Source organism: Pinus tabuliformis, chromosome 9 (genome assembly GCF_031772625.1).
Source record: "Pinus tabuliformis cultivar Carrire ecotype Pingquan chromosome 9, CPIR1, whole genome shotgun sequence".
In the NCBI taxonomy this organism is placed as follows: domain Eukaryota; kingdom Viridiplantae; phylum Streptophyta; class Pinopsida; order Pinales; family Pinaceae; genus Pinus; species Pinus tabuliformis.
This window is the reverse complement of record NC_142307.1, coordinates 974,632,711-974,653,824: the sequence shown is the minus strand read 5'-3', so window position 1 is coordinate 974,653,824 and position 21,114 is coordinate 974,632,711. Positions and strand designations below refer to the sequence as shown.

Genomic DNA, 21,114 nt, shown 5'->3' with positions numbered 1-21,114 from the left:
TAGAGTGTTAAGGCCTCTTTCTCTCATCCATTTTCGAATGCCCTCAAGTTCTATTTGAGTTCTTAAAGGCTCTTCCCACATAATTCTATCATCCAAAATCGAAATTGTTTTCCCGTTGCCTAGAGTTTTAGAAATATGATTGCTAATTAGAGGGATTTTGTTGTGATTAGTCTCCATATTATTTTCTTTCCCAAGGAAGCATTCATGAGGCCAGGCAACATTATTGATAAGCCTCCTTGTTCATATGGTAATATTACTTGTTTCCCCCTGACCAAACTATATTTTTTGTTTTCTTATCTCCCTCCCTGCCATAGAAAGCTTCTTAGAATTAACTCCATTCGTTTGTGAGCACTTGTTGGAGCCAAAACTTTTCATACTGATAGATTGAGAGTACTGCAAGAAGTTCTTTTATTAATATCACCCTTCCTACGATATTTAACCACATCATCCCCCAGCTCTGAATTTTGTTTTTTATTTCTTCAATCTGCTTGGTCCATATTTCTGTCTTCATGTTTTCTTTAGAGATGGGGAGTCCCGAATAGAAGAAATGAGTCCATTTTTCCTATATGGGGATGTCTAGGATTTGTGAAATCCTTTGCATGATTCTGGGAGGAGTGTTCCAGCCATATATTTTTCATTTTATGGTGTTTAAGAGCCCACCTGAAACCTATAGAAAATTATCAAGTATTATTTTGAATCTTCTTGCAATTATTGTAGAGGCCCCTCCCAATAATAGGGTGTCATCCACAAACAAGGAGTGGTTTATGGTCTTTATTCCTCTTGCTATTCGGAACACAGTAATATTTCTTTCTTTCTTTGTTTTTCCAATGTTATTCTTAGAGTTTGAGCCATTATAATATATAGAAAAGGGGAAAGTGGACATCCTTATTTGAGACCTCTAGTGCTTTTAAAAAATTTGCTGGGCCTTCCATTTATGAGAGGTGCAATCCATGGAGTTTAGATGCAAGCTTGAATGACCTCTATTATTTCTTTAGAGAATCCAATTTTTTTTAGCACTACCACTAGATATGGGAGGCTGACCCTGTCAAATGTGTTTTCCATATCTAGATTGATAATGATTCCTTTCTCTTTTATTTGCATGCTGGAGAGTACGACTTCCTCTACAATAATTACATTATCAATGATTTGCCTGCTAGGCACAAAACCTCCTTGGTGTTCGGATATTATTTTCGGTAGAGCTTCTTTGATTCTATTTGCAATCATTTTGGTAATGATCTTATAGGATGAATTGCAAATGGAAATGGGGTGAAATCTATTGAAAGTGAGGGGTTGGATTCTTTTGGGACTAGAGCAAGATATGAGGATTTTGTGTTGCTTCCTAATTTTTTTTTTGAAAATGTTTTTCACCATTCTTAAGAAGTCCTTTCTTCTTATATTCTAATGAAGTCTGTGGAAAGCTATAGTGAAACCATTTGGCCCTCGAGCTTTATCTAGATGTAGGCTCTAGATGGCAGCCACTACCTCCTCTTCTGTTATCTCTTTTCATATTTCTGAGTTTTGCTCTTTTTTTAATTTCTTTTTTTTGGTGTGCTGAAGGAAGCTTTCATAATCAACTACCTCTTCACTAGCTGAAAGAATATTTTTGAAATGCTTGTGGGATGCTTTTCTCAGATCCTCTGCTCCTTTAACCTCTTCTCCATTAGCTTGAATTTTGTCTATCTGATTTCTTGCTCTTCTTATTTTAATGGTGTTGTGAAAGAAGGTTGTATTTTTATCCCCTGATTTGAGCTAAAGGCTTCTGCATTTCAATCTTTCCTCTTCTTCTTCATTCCTATTTTCCTTGTATGTCTCCCAAAAAATCTCCTTCCCTCTTAAATAATCTTGCTTGTCCTCCTCTTTATTTTCTTTTTCTGTTTGCATGTTGTCCATTTTATTTTGCAACTCTGTTCTTTTTTCATTTGCTCTGGCCCATTCCTTAAGCCTAGCTCTTAAATTTTTTAATTTTGTTTCCCAAATATACTGGGGTGATCTAGAGATTGTTGGTGCCCATGTTTCTTTGATTACATTTCTAAATTATGCACTACTTTCAAAAATTGAGTAGTATCTAAATGGGAGGGGTCCTTGTTTTTCCATTTTTCCTATAATTATTGCCACTAGCTTGTGATTAGATGTCGTGGTGTGAAGAATTTTTTTATTTTATTGAGCTGTAAACTACTGCTATGTTTTCTTGAATCAGTTTTCTATCCAGCCTTTCTTTTATGTTATTTTTGCCCACTCTTTTGTTGCTCCAGGTATATTTTGCCTTGTTTGGTGGAATATCTATTAAGTTGTGCTGCTCCATTATTGTTTCCAAAGCATCCCTGGATGGGCTTGTATGATATATCCCCCAAAACTTCTCTTCTATACTTCTAACCAGATTTAAATCCCCTCCAAGGATTATTTTTCCAATTTGTATTTCATTTAGAGCTTCCTTTATGGTGTTCCAACATTTCTCTTTTTCCCTATAATGATTGGGGCCATATATATTTATGAAGTTGTACTTCTCTTTTGTGCTTGTTTGCTTTAAATTTGTTTCTATCCAGTGTTGTTCCTTTTTTTGTTGTATCATTTCCCAGTGCCCTTTTTTCCATATCGTGTAGATTACTCCTAAAGATCTTGTAGCTTGTATTGCTTCCCCTTCATAATTTTTGAAATTTTTTTTATTATTTTTTCAGTTTCTTGACTATTTGTTTTGGTCTCATGAATCATAAAGATGTTTGGATTTTCTTTTGCCAAAATGTCCTTTGCAGAATTTTCTTTGAAGGATGATCCCAATGCTCGGCAATTCCATGAGACCACAATCATTATTTATTTGTTGGGTGGTGCAAGGACCTTTCACTCTCTACTAGCTTTTTTCATTTTTTATTGAACTTTTTCCCAAAAAGGAGGCCGCTGGTTGTTGCATACTAGAGCCATTTCCTTTGTTGTGGCTTCATCCCTCAGCTCTTTGTTGGACTTCCTTCCTGTTTTTATTTTTTATTTTTATGTTTAGTGGTTCGAAGGGATTCCTTTGACTGATTTCTTGTTATAATTATGTCAACTGAAGGAGGAGGCGAGGAATGAATGTTTGAGAGTGGAGGGGTTGCGGAGGAGTTGTAAGGATGTGGAGGGGATCTGGGGGATGGAGGGGCTGTGAGGTCCAAGGGCCCAAAAGTATTTAGGCTAATGAGAGAGGAGGTGTTGTCTACTTTTGGAGATGGAGGGAGAGGGTCGAAGGAGACAAGGCGCTGCGATGAAGAGTGAGGGGGTTGTTTATTGGATGTCTTCTTTCGTTTAGCCCGCTCCCATTTGTTTTCTAGGTTTTCTGCATTTTCATTTTCATTTTCTTTTTTTTTGAACATTTATTAGCAAAATAACCGTATTCGTGACATACCTTGCATTTAAAAGGAATTTGCTTGTAATTCAGCTGTCGAATGTGTGTCCATTGGTCCACACTGATCTTGATTGCCTCCGGAAGCCCTCTCCCTAGATCCACTTCTACGCAGATTCTGGTACATGCATGCATATTCTCATTTGGTTCGCATATATCTATGTATTTCCCAACTACATTTACGATGGCTTTTACTGAGTCATCTTCCTAGCAGTGAAGGGGGAGGTGCGACAGCCTAACCCATAATGGAGCAACACTGGCCACATCCATTTTTGGATCAAAATCTGGTGTCCATTTGTTTAGATATAGTCCCCTTGTATCCATGAAGTATGGGTCATTCCTAAATTCCATATCGCGATCCTCCTTGGTTTTGATGTGAAAGGTGTAGTATCCTCTTCCAGAGAACCTGATTGATATTTTCCCATTTATCAACGCAGTCCAGTTCCTTTTAACCCATTTCTAGACCGTCGTGGGTGAGGGCCACAACCTAGTAAACTACCCATCTAATCCATGTTCAACAAGGGATAACGCTTCTCTACAAGGGAGAGTAGGTGGGAGGGGGATTCCAGGAATATCTTCCAATCTTTTAACAAACTTGGCTACTGATGGTCGATTTTTGGTCGGGCCCATTGCAGAGGTGAGGGAGGTGAATGATTTTGTAGATTCTTCCGTTTCCTGTTGACAATCTCGAAGGGGATCTACATCCTCTGGAGGATCCATTTGGTCCATGGCCTCAGCAGCAGGAGGCCATTGAGGAGCAGCCGCGTTCATTGCATTCTTCGAGCTAGGGTTGGCTGTGCAACGCAACGCTCAGCAGCGACAGTGATCCTCGAGACATGGTGGTATACTTTATAATACATGTTATCTTTTAATTTCTAAATAATCACTTTTCCAAGCGGCTTCATTACCTTCTCAATTATTACGAAAGTTAATTCTTAGTCTCCAATAAGTTGAGGGCTTGGATATTAGATTGTGAGTAATGGATAAGTTGACATAAGGATATTTGAAGAATATGAGAGAAATGACATCTCCAATCCTTCATTCTCCACCTAGTCAAGTAGATATTGGTGGAAGGTGATTAGATTATAGAGTTAGGGAGGTAAGGGTGGATGGGAAACACACTAGAAGGAGTGGAAAAGAAAACGGAATATAGATAGGATCGGGTAAAAACAAATGTAAGAGATTAATGGGGTATAAGATAGACAAATGATGGGAAATGAAAGATACTCGACTTTCCTCGCAAATATAATGATTTTGCAATAAATTCTAAAATAAATTTACTTTAATTATCAAAAAAAACTTTTACATAATTTATATGATTCAAGAAAATATACTAATGCTAAAAACAAAAATGTCATACTTTTTAATCCTAATATCATGAATCAAATTTATAAGTACATCAAATCAAATTTATAAGTTCATCAAATTTGTAAGTAAATTAATGCCATCATCAATATTTTTATATATATTTAATCATAAAAAAAAATCTATAACTAATATTGTTTTCAAATCCATCTCAAATATATCTACAATCATAAAATTAAGAGAAAAAAATACAGCTTAAGAGAAAAAAAAATACACCTTAGTGTCCTCAAAACTCGAAGAAAAAGCATTTTGAAAAATGAAGATTCAAACCATTTTTTATTTAATAAATAAGGGACATGTGCACAATTTCTTAGGCACATGGACATTCTTTTTATATCATGATGTTGTGTTCGTTTTTTATATCATGATGTTGCGTCCATGGAATAGGCTCTCATTTAAAAGTAATATGCACTTATTCTTGAAATGATATTATGAATGAAAATTCTCAAACTATTATCTCTGTGCCATCTATGGATGATCAACCTTTTTTTTATTTTATGATAATGATGATGATGATGGTTAACGTCCGCTGAGACCAAATAATGATCTATGGGACCTAAAAACACAAATTATTTATTTTGATTTAAGATTTTATTCCTATGCTCAAAAAGCTTGGAGAGAAGCCTCCCGAGTTCACTATAATTTTGGCATTGTAAAAGGCTAGGAAGGTCAGTATTGTAACAAAGGTTGTGAAATTGAGATCTAATGTGGTTGTATGCAGGGCACTCTAAGAGGAAGTGGTTTTCATCCTCGATGCTCCTATTCTCACAAATATGGCAGATTCTTTCCATCCAAGGCATTTTAGGAACTACCCAGCGGCCAGTTTCACTATGGAGCTCATGAGAATTCGTTCTAATCTTCGCTATATTAATTTTCTTTTTTGAGCTAGTTAGAATAGAGAGATACTTTTGATCTTCAAGGGTGGGGTTGATGACCTTCTTATAATAACTTAATTTTCTTTTAGACGCTAAATCTTTCTCACACCACAATTTTTCTTTGAACTTAGAAGTAACAATATCTTTAATGTTATTTATGTTTTGCAAAGCATCATTCTCATTGATCTCCCAATAGTTTAACCAGGCCCTTGTGTCCTTATGCCATCCTCGGTTAAGCCCACCGAGATCTGTTTTAATGCGAGAACTGTTTATATATCACCGAGAACTGTTTATATATCACCGAAGCCGGGAGAACACCGAGATCTGTTTATATCACCGAAGCCGGGAGAATATATATCACCGAAGCGAGACTTTATATAACTGCGAGACTTATATACAAAGCACTGTTCCGCTGTAGAGACTTAATATAAATGCGAGACTTTATATAACTGTGAGACTTATATACAATGCACTGTTCCGCTGTTTATAACTGCGAGACTTTATATACAATGCACCGAGTATATAACTGCGAGACTTTATATACACCGAGTATAGGAAGAATATAAGGTTTTTTAAAGTAAGCATGGGACTTGTTTAGGACACGAAAGGAAGCATGAAAAAAGTTAGTAGGTGAGGATATCCCTTTTTAGCTCAAGATTATTTGAGTAATTGAAATTGATATTATTTTCAATTTTAAGTTTTGGATAATTGTTGAATGTAGTATTGATAAAAATATATTGATTTATTATTTAGAAAATAATTTTATTAATTAAATTTAATTATATCTGAATTAAAATTTTTATTTAAATTTAATTTAAATTTAAAATAATATTAAAATATAGAAAATTTAAAATTAAAATTAAAATTTATATAGTAGTTTTAGATTTAAATTATTAAAATATAATAATTTAAAATTTTGATATTTTCTTCAAAGTTTTCATATTTTTGTAATTTAAAAAAATATTTACTAACTTTTTTTAAACATGTTTATTTAATATTAATAAATAAAATTTAATATCCATTTAAATTCAGTATCGTATTTAACTTTTTTTAATCATCTTTACTTAACAGTAATAAATAAAATTTAATATTTTTTTTTTTAATTTAATATCCTCTTTAACAGTAATATTTTACAGTTAACTTAAATATAATATCTTTATATAATTTGTATGTGAATAAGAATTAATTCAAATACTCAAAATAGCTACAATTTTTCACAAATTATATTTATCACTCGTAAATATTATTATAAATCATATTCAATTTCACTTAAAAATAAATAATCAGAACATAATACAACAAATAAGTTCACTTTAAAACTGATGGGCATTATAATTATTTGTAAACCACAATTCAGTAGGTATAGTCGGCAAACATCCACAAAAGATAAAGAAGAGAATATAAAAGAGATGTGAAGTGAACAATCATCGGTTGATGAGTTTTATGGCCATTAATGTCTGAGAACTTAATTCCAATTTCTTATTAAGGGCCATATTTATGAAATTAGGTATTATAGTCGGTTTGAATTTAATGATTTTACTTGAGTCATTTATTATTGATGTCTCTGCTGTGACTCTATTTAACTGTTAAGAGTATTGAAAAAAACATTTCTGCTACACTTATTCTGCATTAAAACTCCCCCTGCATGAAAAAATTCGATAACTCCCTCAGATGAAAAAGTTCAGTAACTATCAACGCTATACATGATGACATTTCAAGTAGAATCCTGTGTAGATCGGGCATATTCAGATGTAACATATCCCGACGACATTCATGATGAGGACCCAAAAATAAAGCAAGCACCACCCTTCATAGGAATTGGTTGAACAATTAAAACAGAAAACTCACAAACTTTTATTAAATCTATTTGTTCAATTACATCACACTTATATAGGAATAACACCTAACCACTCATAACTAATTCTGTTCAACCACCTACAACTAATTCAGTTCAACCACTCATAACTAAATCTATTTCTGCATTATTCTCACATCCTCCCTTAATGGAGAAATGGATTTTCTACAATACCTAACTGACTTCTAGAACTTGTACTTTGAACATCTGTTGTATTCTCTAGATTGATCTAACTACTGCATTAACAGAGGGTAGTTGGAATTAATACCTTTCTACCACTCCCCCTTAATTCCAACTATATAACAAATATATACTATAGCACGATATACAAGAAACTATATTCTTAATCATGACGACTTAAACTTTAACTTGCCTGCTGGTCTAAGTCTCAGCTAGGCTTACAACAAAACATTTCATTTTTGCCTTCTTATTAAAAGGTCCATGCTTGTTCCTTTTCCATTGCCGGGGCAGTTTCATCTTCACCTTTTTGGGTTTCCTTATGAAATTCCTTTGCTCCTTGCTTACATACTTAACGTCAACAACCTCTTTTGGATTGAGAGGCAATGCAAGATCTCGAACGAGGTAATTTAATTCATGTTCTCCCCACTTTCCATGAGGAACCAACGAAGGAGTCACCAAAATGCAGTCATCTTTGAACATGAGCGGCCTTCGAAGAACATCCATGGTAGTATCCTCCAAAGTAGCAGTCATCTTGAAAGTAGATCCAATAAAACTTCGAACAACACACGCAGCAACACAGGGAGGTCCGCCTCACGCAGGATCTTCCACAAGCCAGGCGTTCACACGTAGCAGGCTCTGTGCCTTTTGGACCTTTCACGCCCTCACGCAGGTCTCAAGGAGGTCGACTTTGGCTGCTTCACACATCCACGCTACCTTCACTCCTCCTTGGCTTGGAACACATCACTCAACACCTTCCAAACACTGGGCACCACCAACCGGCAGTAGTTGTCGAGGACACAAATCTCCTCCTCAATGTGCATACATTAACAAAACTTATTCGACCCTCTATAGGTCACGCAACCTCACCAAAACTCCAACGCACAACGCCCACAGGTCTCTTCACGCACACTCTAATGGCAGAGTCTTACTGCCCACGAAAAGAAGAGAGGCGCAGACACCACTTGGCCTTCCTCACCTCCTGCGCTCTCACCCCAGCTCAAACCCTGAGCTCTGATACCAAATTAAAACAGAAAACTCACAAACTTTTATTAAATCTATTTGTTCAATTACATCACACTTATATAGGAATAACACCTAACCACTCATAACTAATTCTGTTCAACCACCTACAACTAATTCAGTTCAACCACTCATAACTAAATCTATTTCTGCATTATTCTCACATGAACCAGTTGAAGTACCAGTTTACCAGCACCTCCATTGCGAATTGTCTTGTACCCCATTCTGTTATGGCTATTTTGCGAGATAAGTACAGGAGTTTAAAACCTTCTAAGTTTAAAATATAGAGTTGAAAACCTTTTTGTACCCCATTCTGTTTATTCGCAAACTCCAATACAGTACGACTTTTGGTTTATGACACATTCTCTATTTATAAAACGTTGTAAGAAGCAGAAAATTTTATAATACAAATTTGAAAGAAATGTCAATTTTACATTTAAAAAAACGCTAAAGAATCTTAAACACACTTCTTGCATCTTGAATTTTTTAAGAAAAGGTATGACCGGGTTGCAGTGGAGTGCAAAACAATTTTTGTGGATGCAAAGACATAGGAATTTTCTTATTATTCACCATTAAAAAAAAATTAACATTATTTTTAGGCTTACAAAAATTCTTCTGCGAAGATCACATGAGACATCATTTGTCGACGCATTTCGAACCAACTAGTGTGGTTCATCATCAGGACAAGTTGAAGAAGCAAATCCAGCTTAGCATGATAAATAGTCCGATCATCATGTTTGTATTGAAGAAGCTAGTTTTATTGCTAAGGTTTCGCACTTCCATCATCGGAAATTTAGGGAAGCGCTTGAGATTGAAAAGAGGCCGAGTAATCTCAATAGAGATGATGGCTGGAAAATCAGTCGGTGTTGGGTCCCAGCACTCTCGTCCTAGTCCTTTTTTTTTTTTTTTTCTTTCTCTAAATTATTTTATTATTATTATTATTGCTATTATTAGTATTATTTTTATTTTTTATTTTTTATGTATTTATTTGATTATTTATTTAATTATTTAATTATTATTATTATTATTATATATTTATTATTATTATTATTATTATTATTTATTTATTTATGTATTTATTTAATTATTTATTTTTATATTTTTATATATACATTTATATTTTTCTCATATTGTTTTTCCTTCCTATTTTTCCTTCTTATTTTTAATAATTTATTTGTAACGAAATATTATCACTAAGTATTTTTAATTACTAATTTAGCTTTAAAAAAAAAAAAATTGAGTTATATATTATCATTAAATCATTTTATTTTGTAATATAATTTTAACATAATTTAATTTAATAATATAATATTTTATAATTTAATTATATTTTAATTTTAATTTTAATATAATTTTAATATAATCTAGTTTTAATTATATTTTAATTTTAATTTAATTTTAATTTAATTTTAATATAGCTTAATATAATTTTAGCTTTACTAACTATTATCATATTAGTTTCATTAATAAAAAAGTTTTCACATAATTATTTTTCTAAGGGATTGGTCCCTCTATAAGAAATATTTTTTCCTTAGATATAATTTTTTAATTTATGTCTAACTAACTATTCTTATAAATTATTTTTACTAATTGAACATTTTTTTTTTTTATCATTATTATTTGAGGGACTGTCCTTATTTTATTATATATATATATATATATATATATATATATATATATATATATATATATATATATATATATTTATTTATTTATTTTATTTTATTTTTATTTTTATTTTCATTTTACTTTTTAAACTAACCTTACATTATTTATTTTAACTTAATTTATTTATTAGTTAATTAATTAATTAATTAATTTATTTATTTTTATTTATTTATTATTATTATTATTTATTTTTTAATAAATATATTATTAAAATACTTTTTTTAAAATATATATATATATATATATATTTTTGATTATTAATAAATAAATTATTTAATTACTTTCTCAACCTATATATATATATTTTAATAATAATTATTAAATAATTTAAATAAATAAATAAATTATCTCTTTAATCCAACCATTAATTCTAACTTTTACCTTAATAACCTAATATTATAATTATAATTATATATATATATATATATATATATATATATATATATATATATATATATAAATGAGTTAAATAAATAAGTAATTATATCTTTAACTTTAAAATTATTTTATTTTTATATTTTAACTAACTTACTTAAAAATAAACTAACCATTAAATTATGATTTTAATTAAAATATATATATATATATATATATATATATATATATATATATATATATATATGTATAATACCAATAATAATTATTTAATAAATAAATAAATTATCGTTTCAAACCAACCATTGTATATATATATATATATATATATATATATATATATATATATATATATATATATATATATATATAAATTTAAATTAATAAATAAATTCCCTTTTAAAACCAATCATTTTACCTAATTTAACTTATTTCCATAAGAAAAACATTAATAATTATAATAATAATATTAAATTAATATTTAAGAATTTGACCTGGGTCCTAAGGTCAAAATTAGCCGTTAGTCAATTTAGCCGTTGGAGACTCTGCTCGGACTATTTATCATGCTAAGCTGGATCTGCTTCTTCAACTTGTCCTGACGATGAACCACACTAGTTGGTTCGAAACGCGTCGACAAATGATGTCTCATGTGATCTTCGCTGAAGAATTTTCGTAAACTTGATATGGATCACAGAAGCCTAAACTCTACTATTTTTAGGTCGATAGGCCTTTTGTGTGCATCAAAAATTGTCAACACTTTTACTCTCTTCCGTTCGATCAAGTGAGACACTTTCAACCATTGATTTGAAGTGTCATCTGGCAAGCATGCACTAGACTTTGACTGCTTTTTCCAAATATAAATTGAGTTGCCTTCTTTTCTGCTGTGCATTGAACCTGGCCCTGTTATGCAAAAACTCTGATCAGATTGCAATTTATCGTTGCAGGAAGGTCGTTCTTTCATGTACATGCAATGATATTTATTCTTTCTTGGGAATGATTAGCATGAAATCCTGTAATAACAATACTCTACCTGCACGAAAGAAACAGGGGGACCCGAGCAACATCAATATGTATGCAATAAGGGAGGGGATCTGTATGGTGCGAGAAACTGTGTTTGGTTCAAGAGCCAATTAATTTCCTGGTAGATTGAGTGTGAGCCGTGAGTGAATTGTGAAACCGATCTCCTTCAACTGCGATGTTCATATGATTTGCCGACGCGTGCTTTCCAGGAGCTCTCATAATCCCTCGGAAACTCCGCCTTGCCATTGCCCTTCACTTGCTGCACCTACTCTGATTTTGTAGGGCAACATCCAGGAGGACTTGGAGCATTGTGTGGTCATCGAGGTGAAGCTGGAGGGCACATAAAATGTCCTCCTGCTACCCACGCCCCAACGGAAGAATGAACGTTACGTTGGTGTGAAGAAATTGGAAGATGGGTATTGGCACCATCGAATGAATGAACATTACATTGGAGTAAAGAAATTGGAAGATGGGGATTGAGTTGAGGAGAAGCAAGCACCAGTAGGGGGTTGTGAACATTACTACTGTTATGCGGTCCTTCGGCTGCGATGTTAACTTGATGTGCTGATGCGTGATTTCCAGCATCATAATTCGTCACTAACTCCGCCTTGCCATTGGACATTACTTTCAAATTTGCAGTACAACATCCAGAAGGACTTGGAGCACTACGTGGGCAATGAGGTGAAGCTGGACGACACCTACAAAGTCCTGCTGCCCACACCCCCAACGGAAGAATGAACGTTACGTTGGTGTGAAGGAGTGGGAACATGGGGATTGTGTCCAGAAAGACCATCACCTCCAAGCGATTGAACATTGCTGCTTTTATGCAGTCCTGGAGGAGTTGGAACATGTTGGGTGGGTTGAGATCTCGAAGAAGCAGCAGCAACCACAAGTAAGGGGCCTGCCTTAAATGACAACGTCAACATAAATAGGTAAACCAGAATAACAGACACATCAGTTATCATTTTCCTCGCGAATGACATCATCGTTTTAATAAATAAATCTTCAGCTCATTGATCGGTTCCGTTAGATGATTGGTGGTCGGTAATGAGAGTTATGAAAAGGTGATTTGTAGTTGCAGATCAAATATTTGGTGGATGCATACAATACATTACTCTTACTCACACGGAGAGATCATCTATTCTATAAATACAAGACGGACAGGGGGAGGAGCGGAAGCAGACACGTTTTTTTTAGATGTGAGATGGGCAATCAATCTGGATATTGAATTCAATTCAAATTAATTGTAATGTCAACCATTCACAGATCCTTCGTTCGTAGAGCAAACGGGAGAGAACTTTGCGGGTTGAATGGGTGCACACAGAGAGGAATATTAATGTGTGACCGGCGTGGGATGTTTAGTTTGACTTAATGCTTTGAGACCATTTGATTAATCTCGAGTGTCAAACTGACTTCCACATATGGAAAGCCAAAGGTGCAATATGGATGGATAGAAATATGTTTCTAGAGATCATTTCCCCTGTTTATTGCTGCATTTTGAGTTTTGCAAGGCATTTTGGTTTCCTCTATAAATAAGGTTTCATTAAATTTACGCTTTCTGGTAGTGATTTTTGAGATGTTGGGGTAAGGGTTTGGTAGATTAAGACATGCAGACAAATGTGCTTTGTTTGATCTTTTCTGATCTATTCGCAATTTTTTCAAAGGTTTTCAAACACATTGAGCTTCCTTTCGTTGCGTAGAAATATTATCCTTCAAATCTCTATATTGTCTTCTAGGTTTTAAGTTAGTTTTTAGAAAAGGCGTTTTTGTAAGCATGTATGAATACCAGCTACGCCTTGTAGATCTCATGGTTGACTGTTAAGTTTTCTTGCTTTTTTTGATTGAATATTGAGTTGCATTTTAAGTTTTTGGTAGACGTTTTTTCTGTGGTGTTGTAGTTTTACAGCATCAACATTTTTTCGACATCGACTGAATGCATTAAAATTGTAAGGAGTCATCTCTTTGCTTCTATTACAGGAAGCCATTTTTATTTTTTCCAAGTATAAATAAGATCGAGTCGAATATGACAACATTGTCTTGATGTAGATGGCCTACTAGAAGAATGAATGCTTGGTTTTTGAAATGTTTCCTCGTTATTGATGTTGTGCTGTCTACTTACGCCAAGTTTTATAATTTATTCGGTTTAACAAATATCTACTAATGATATATATGCCAGAAATTTGACCACGATATTAAAATACATATGCTAGAAAGTTGACCATATAGGCATCTTCTCCCTGGTAACATATAGGCATTTTCTCATACTCTTCATGGGAATTTAATTTTTCTCAGGATGCCTTCTTGCATCTTCGATTGTGAAGGAAGAAGCTGCGAAATTGGGAATTGGGAATGGTGATTGGTATAGACCTGGGAACTACTTACTCCTGTGTTGGGGTTTACAAGAATGGTCATGTGGAGATTATTGCCAATGACCAAGGTAACCGTATTACCCCATTATGGGTGGTGTTCATGGAAAATGAGAGGTTGATTGGAGAGGCTGCCAAAAGCCAGGCCACAGTCAATGCCGAACGAACCATCTTTGATGTCAAGAGACTCACTAGGAGAAAGTAAGTACTCTGATTTCTGATTTGCCCATTCATTAGACAATTATATTTATTGCAAGTCCAATTCTCGCATTGATATTGAACCCACAAGGGTGCCAGTCGTGAAATTGGCATGCTAAGTTAGGGGTCAAGCAACATTCTGGTTGGCGTCAGATCAGGATTTGATTCCTGCCCTGTCCAAACTTCAAGAAAATGATTTAAAACTTTTACTTGATGAACACAATTAAATGAAAACATTTGTTTTATATAGGTTTGAAGACAAAGAAGTTTAGAAGGATATGAAATTGGTACCATACAAGATTGTGAACAAATATGGGAAACCTTATATTCAAGTTCAAGTACGAGATGGAGAGACAAAGGTATTTAGCCCTGAGGAAATCAGTGCTATGATTTTGACTAAGATGAAGGAGACTGCATAAGCATTCCTTAGCAAGACTATAAAGGATGTTGTGGTGACTGTCCCTGGTATGCTTTCTTTTCAACGTTTTTTTTTTTATGAGGTTGTGGGTAACCAATTGTTGACTGCATTGTGACTGTTAACTTGTGGGCTTGTGCAACGTATTTTACTGATGCACAATGCCAAGCAACGAAGGATGCTGGTGTTATTGCTGGCTTGAATGTAGCTCGTATTATCAACGAACCCACAACTGTAGCACTAGCTTATGCCCTGGACAAGAAGGGTGGAGAGAAAAATATTGTTGTTTTTGATCTTGGCGGTGGCACGTTTGATGTCAGCGTTTTGACTATTGACAACGGAGTTTTTGAGGTTTTGGCTACAAACAGTGATACCCATCTTGGAGATAATCTGTTGGCAGTTTTACATTACGAATTTGAATATGTGCACGGTGGTTATCATTGACTTTTTTGGTTGGCTTTCGAGCTTTGAACTTACAGGGATGTACACTAATATACAGGTGAGGACTTTGATCAAAGGACAATGGAATATTTCATCACATTGATCAAGAAAGAGCACAGAAAGGATATTAGTAAGGATAGTAGAAATAAAATAAGACATTCAATGTGTCCCTTGTAATATAGATATAAACAAAACATCTAAAGAAAAGTAATTGCATAATGATCCAGTCCAAGAAAACAAGGTTTTCCACAAACCAATTAACTCTTCTAAACAAATTCAACAATTCCAATTTAATAATCCTATCGGCCTCTCTTTGTACCTTTTGGGACAATTGCTAGTTATTATTATTAAATAAATTTGGCTTCTAAAGCCATTGGAAAAATGAAATTGAAGTTTTAATCTTAATGAGTAGATAATTTAACTTTTACTTAAAGCCATTTGAAATGTTGAAATAATGCATGCATGAATTTCCTCTTAAAAAATGAAGATGTTTTTATATTTTCAAAGTTTATAGAAATCTGTTTAATGATTGAAATATAAATTTTTAGTATATGGAGATCACTCAATGTAACATACAACGAGACGTCATAAATTGCTTTACTAAGTTTAATTTCATTTATGCTTTATTTAAAATTTTAAAACTATTGGGCTAAAACAGTGAGAACAAATACTGTTAATTATTAACTTAAAGGCTTTGGACCAGTTTGTTAAAAGATCAAAGAAACAATTGGACTAACTTCTCAGAACAATTACAATTGTTCCTTCACCCATTTTCTTAAGAGGCAAAAAATGGGGGTTGAAGAAACAAGACTATGATGAATTCTTCCTAGAGCTGGCAAACCTAACTAGTGGGAATGAGTGGGAATGAAAATTGTGGTAACAGTTGTGGGGTAAGAGGCTTGAGGCTGGACAGAGTCCCGACGCCCAGGATACCCAACTGATTGACATAAGTCCAACGTACCCAACTGAGATACCCCACTGATTGACATAAGTCCAAGGTACCCAATTGTTCCCGATTGACATAAGTCCAAGCTACCCAACCGTTCCGATTGATAGAAGTGGAAGGGCTCAGAGGGGGATTCTGGATGTAATTGCCAGTTCTAAGGATGGGTGGTGATAACCATTATCACCAGGGAAGATATAATGTTTACTGTTAAGTAGAAAGTATAGAAATGATTTAGCATTAGCAAATAATATCTATTAATTCTCAAGTAGAATAGTAAAACTAGATGATAGTATGCATTAATAATGTTTACTGATATATGATAGTAAAAATGGATGATAATACGCATTACTAATGTTTACTGATATATGAATGTAAACTGCCAATTAGCAAGAACGCTAGTTTAATAGGCAAAATAGTGTTAAGGACAGTTGTTGATTTAACCCAAAAACATATAAGTGGAAAATAGTAAAGCAAATACCCTATATATTTCTCTGTAGGTTATATATATATGAATTGTACAAGACTGTAAAAAAATTCATATTGCAATATCAGTTTTTTAAGAATGCTGGTTTAATAGGAAAAATAGTGTTAAGGACAGCTGCTAATTTAACTCAAAAACATATAAGTGGAATACACTAAAGAAAATACCCTATATATTTCTCTACACGTTATATATATATATATATATATATATATATATATATATATATATATATATATATATATATATATATATGAATTGTACAAGACTGTAAAAATATTCATATTGCAATATTAATTTTTCAATACACTAAGGAAATCTTGCTTCAAAATTTAGAATAAAGTCAACAAGGAGAATCTTTCCAATGTATTCAACTAAACCCTATAGTTGCATCACATTTCGAGATACATCTAGGGTTTGTAGCCCTCGGACTAGTTTGGCAAGAACTCATACATATCCATGTACCCAGGTTCCTTAAACCGAATCTCATGATTTCTAATCATGCCTATCACACTTATAGTTAAACTTATCGGCTAAATTCAACGAATGGTGTAGTTCATCCAAGCATCTGAGAAAAATCATAAAAACAAATACCCTTCGGGTAGTTACATTCAACAATTTCCAAACTCATTAATTGATTTCCACTGTGAACTGGAATACATAAAACCAAAATTCATTAATAGGTCAAATTATAATTGTATCTTGTTAAAACAATCCAGATATGAAACATTGTACAAAATTTATAAAGAAGTTCTATGAAGTGTTCGAAGGGAACAATAAAGGAAAAGATCGGAGCGGTATAAACCTTATGATGGCTTATACAAGCCGATAATATCCAAAACATAAAAGATTACTATATTTCATAGTTAACAGCACCATCCTGGCCATAGCCTCAAACATCAACTATTACAACTCATGAAACCCTCTGTCACAGAAACCGGTTCACAGAACCAAGGCACACAAATGTAGATTCCAACACACCTAGAAAGTGAGGAAAGGCGCGGAGTTTAGCAAGGAGATCACGCTAAAAAATGCACAGATCAAACGAGGGTTTTGGACTAGCTTCGGAGACCTTACCTACACAATAAATCAACTATGAGAAACCAAACCTCTGTTATAGCTCAGTCCATAATGATAAACCTTGGGAGATAGGGATGGCTTACCTTAGCCGAAGCTCGGTAGCCATCGAAACCATGACCAAGCCTATAATAGAACCAGACAACCTCAGTCGAAGTAGAAAGGGAAAACTTATAAAGCTTAAAGGCAATGAATTATGAGTTGAGCAATGATTACCTTAGGTTTTCGTATCAGCAACTCTTTCTTCAAGACTTCTAAAGACTAGGTCGTGCCCTTAATAGCTATCTAGAATGACCAAGAAACATGTCAAGTAACTCAGAAAACTATCACAACATACTGTAACAATGGTGGTAAAAGACTTAACAAAATAATGTTCGCAGCAAGCGGGACAAAGATAGGAACCTAAAGCATTTGGGGAAAACTGGTCGAAGCTATTCACAGGGTCGCCATAATAGAGAAAAGCACCGAAACAGAGCATGGACAAATGAACCAACTTTTCTGCCAAAACAGTCAATAAACCCTCCAACCAAACCCGAAACATCAAGACCATAAATTGAATCAGATCGAACGACAGATAGGCATCCAGATGCACAGTTTCGAGACTCCTCCCAAGTATGGTAAGTAGAGTCATTAACACCATCACAGGTGGCTAGTACAAGCATGAATGAACCTAGTAGGAAGGGGCCCTAGCAAGAAGGGGCCTTGGGGCTCTCCCGCCTTAATGGAGGGAAACCTACCTGCGTAGAATAAATGTTATCAATTGATGAGTGAACCAACTAGACTTCTAGGGTGGAGACCATGTACCAACCCCAAAGCATATCCTCTACCCTAGACCATAATGCAATCAAACTATGTTAATATCGTTCAATCATATGGGTCCACAAAGTAATGGACTCGGTGAATGCATGAAATTATTTACACAATGATTATTGTTTTATATAGTTAGGATGTTACTCTCCACGCTTATTTATAATAATATTTCATTTTTTACATAAAATTTTAGTTTTGAGTTTTTATTATTCATAGTATTCGATTTTAATTTACATATTTTCCAATAAATTTTATGCAATTTGTTCATTTTCTCTTAACCATTTTAAATAAATAAAGTTTGTAACACCTTAAACCAGAGAAATCAATATTGGAAATAAGTTAATTTTCAATTTTTTTTCCCAACCCTAATTTTTTCAATATGAAATCGAATTTAAATTCAAACCATATAAAAAACACTTTATAAAATTCGATTCTAACTGGAATTTTTTCGGTATCAAATCAAATTCGAATTCAAACTTCCATTCAAATATAATACTATGTGAAAAGATATAGAAGATTCTTATTTACGTGAGATATATATATTTTTTTTCTGGATAAAGACTATTCTATTAAAAAAGATAAAAATATTTACAGAGAGGATTAAACCTTTGAGGGGGCCGTAGCCTGCCCATCACCAAAGAGACTTATGCAGATAGAAAACTTCATTCTTTTTACATAATTGAGAGTTTTTGAAGCAAGAATTGAAGTGAGCTTGAGAGACAAAAAACTAGACTGTCCTATAGTTGATCTATGCTTCAGAGGTAGCTGATCACTTACAGAAATAATATCCTTTAAAGCTGCTATTACAAAAAGATCCAAAACCATACTTTTGACCTGAAGACTGTAACAATTCATGCTGATATCAAAAAGAAGCATGAGACATGCACAGAAAGGACCATGGAAGCATAACGTGAGTACCAAAAATCAAAAGAGGGACTGCTGTCATGGCATTTTAAGCCAGAAGTCTTTAACCCGGCGGAGGAGAGCCTGTCGCGTCCACATTTTCCTGGTTGGGGGAGCCAATCCAGGTCACCATTTCATTGTCTTCAGCTCCCATCATACTGCCTTCTGGGGGAATCACAAGATTCAGAACGCTTCCAGAAAAGCGCACTGGTTCAAAAGCAAGAATTTGCTCTTGTGGAGAAGCTGACTAGGGTTGAGGGGCTTCCTGAAGGCCATCCTCATTTTGCTTGGAATTGTCATTGAGGACTACTCCAGCCATGTCACCCTGAAATTCGCTCGTATCCTGAGATTGAGACTGAGCCCTGGAGGTGTCATCCGAGCTCATAAGCTCATCTTCCTCCTCCAAGAAAATTACAGTGATAGTGGTTGAGATTAAAGGCTTATTGAGCCTACTTCTAAACCTGAATCGGGTAGTTTGAAAGGAACTATCCAAAGAGGGCCGAGAATGATTAGAAGGCGGAGAGGATGGAGAGGCAGAGGCTAAAGGAGTGATGCTTTGAGGGGCAGAGCCACCGCGACGCCGAGAAACTCCACGAGTGCCAGAATTGCTTCCACGCTGGGGGATGCCACGACGTCGAGCCATTGCAGGGTGCGCAAGCAGCTTAGGTAAATAGGATGACCGGAACAGGAGGGAAGGCGACCAGACACAGGCGGAATAAACCAAGTTAATAGACCAGACACATGTGGAATAAACCAAGTTAATAGACCAGACACAGGCGGAATAAACCAGGTTAAGAAACCAGGCACGGGCGGAATAAACCAAGTTAATAGACCAGACACAGGCGAAATAAACCAAGTTACTAGACCAGACACAGGCGGAATAAACCAAGTTAAGAAACCAGGCACAGGCGGAATACACCAAGTTACGAAACCAGAGGGGCTTCCATACACCCTGAGCATAGCATGGGTGCGGAAAGCATAACGAGCAGAGGAAAACAGGATTGCAAATGTCAGCTGAAAACACCAGAGAGCATGCCATGTTTAAATCACTTGGCTGAGGATCTCGAACCGAATGAACATTAAATGTTGTAACCAGAGCCTTAATTCCACAATCTGCTCCTTTCATATCACCTGATAATGAATTGTGTGGACTGCCTGATCCGTCCAAGTGTTTGGATAGCTGCCGCATTTACATGCACTGTAATTAACAAGCAGTGATTGCACCCGCATCCGGGGATTTACGTGAGATATATTAGTGGACTCGTTTAGCATTAAATTATCTAATCTTTTCTTTATTGCAATAAGGTTGTGAAAATAAATCTTTAATAATCACATGTTATTATTATATTTAATTTATATTTTGTTAATTAAATTCCAAAATTTAGTGTGAAAGCTAGTTTTGATGACTCAGCAAATTAAAAATTTAATAAAATTGATTTAATATATATTATAACATTTTATTTCTCCTTATATTGAATGTCGTTCAGTTTTAACCCATTATTTTTTTTTTTAAATAATTAACAATAAATGTTGTTTTTTCATTTTTATATGTAGATTCCAAAATATTGCGGAAATTTTGCTGATACCGTTTAACTTCATTATTCATGAAATTTCTGAAATATTAAAAAATTTAACATCAATCATTAAAAAAAATTAATCCAGTTTCTAGTTTTTTAACTGTGATTATATTCACAAAATAATTTTACATTTTAATATATTTATCTCATTTTTATATAGCTAAACCAAAGA

General features: G+C 34.0%; 1 pseudogene; it reads left to right on the top strand.

Moving 5' to 3' along the window:
* Nucleotides 1-12,495: 12,495 nt before the first annotated feature.
* Nucleotides 12,496-15,325, top strand: LOC149151978 (luminal-binding protein-like; annotated as a pseudogene).
* Nucleotides 15,326-21,114: the final 5,789 nt, after the last annotated feature.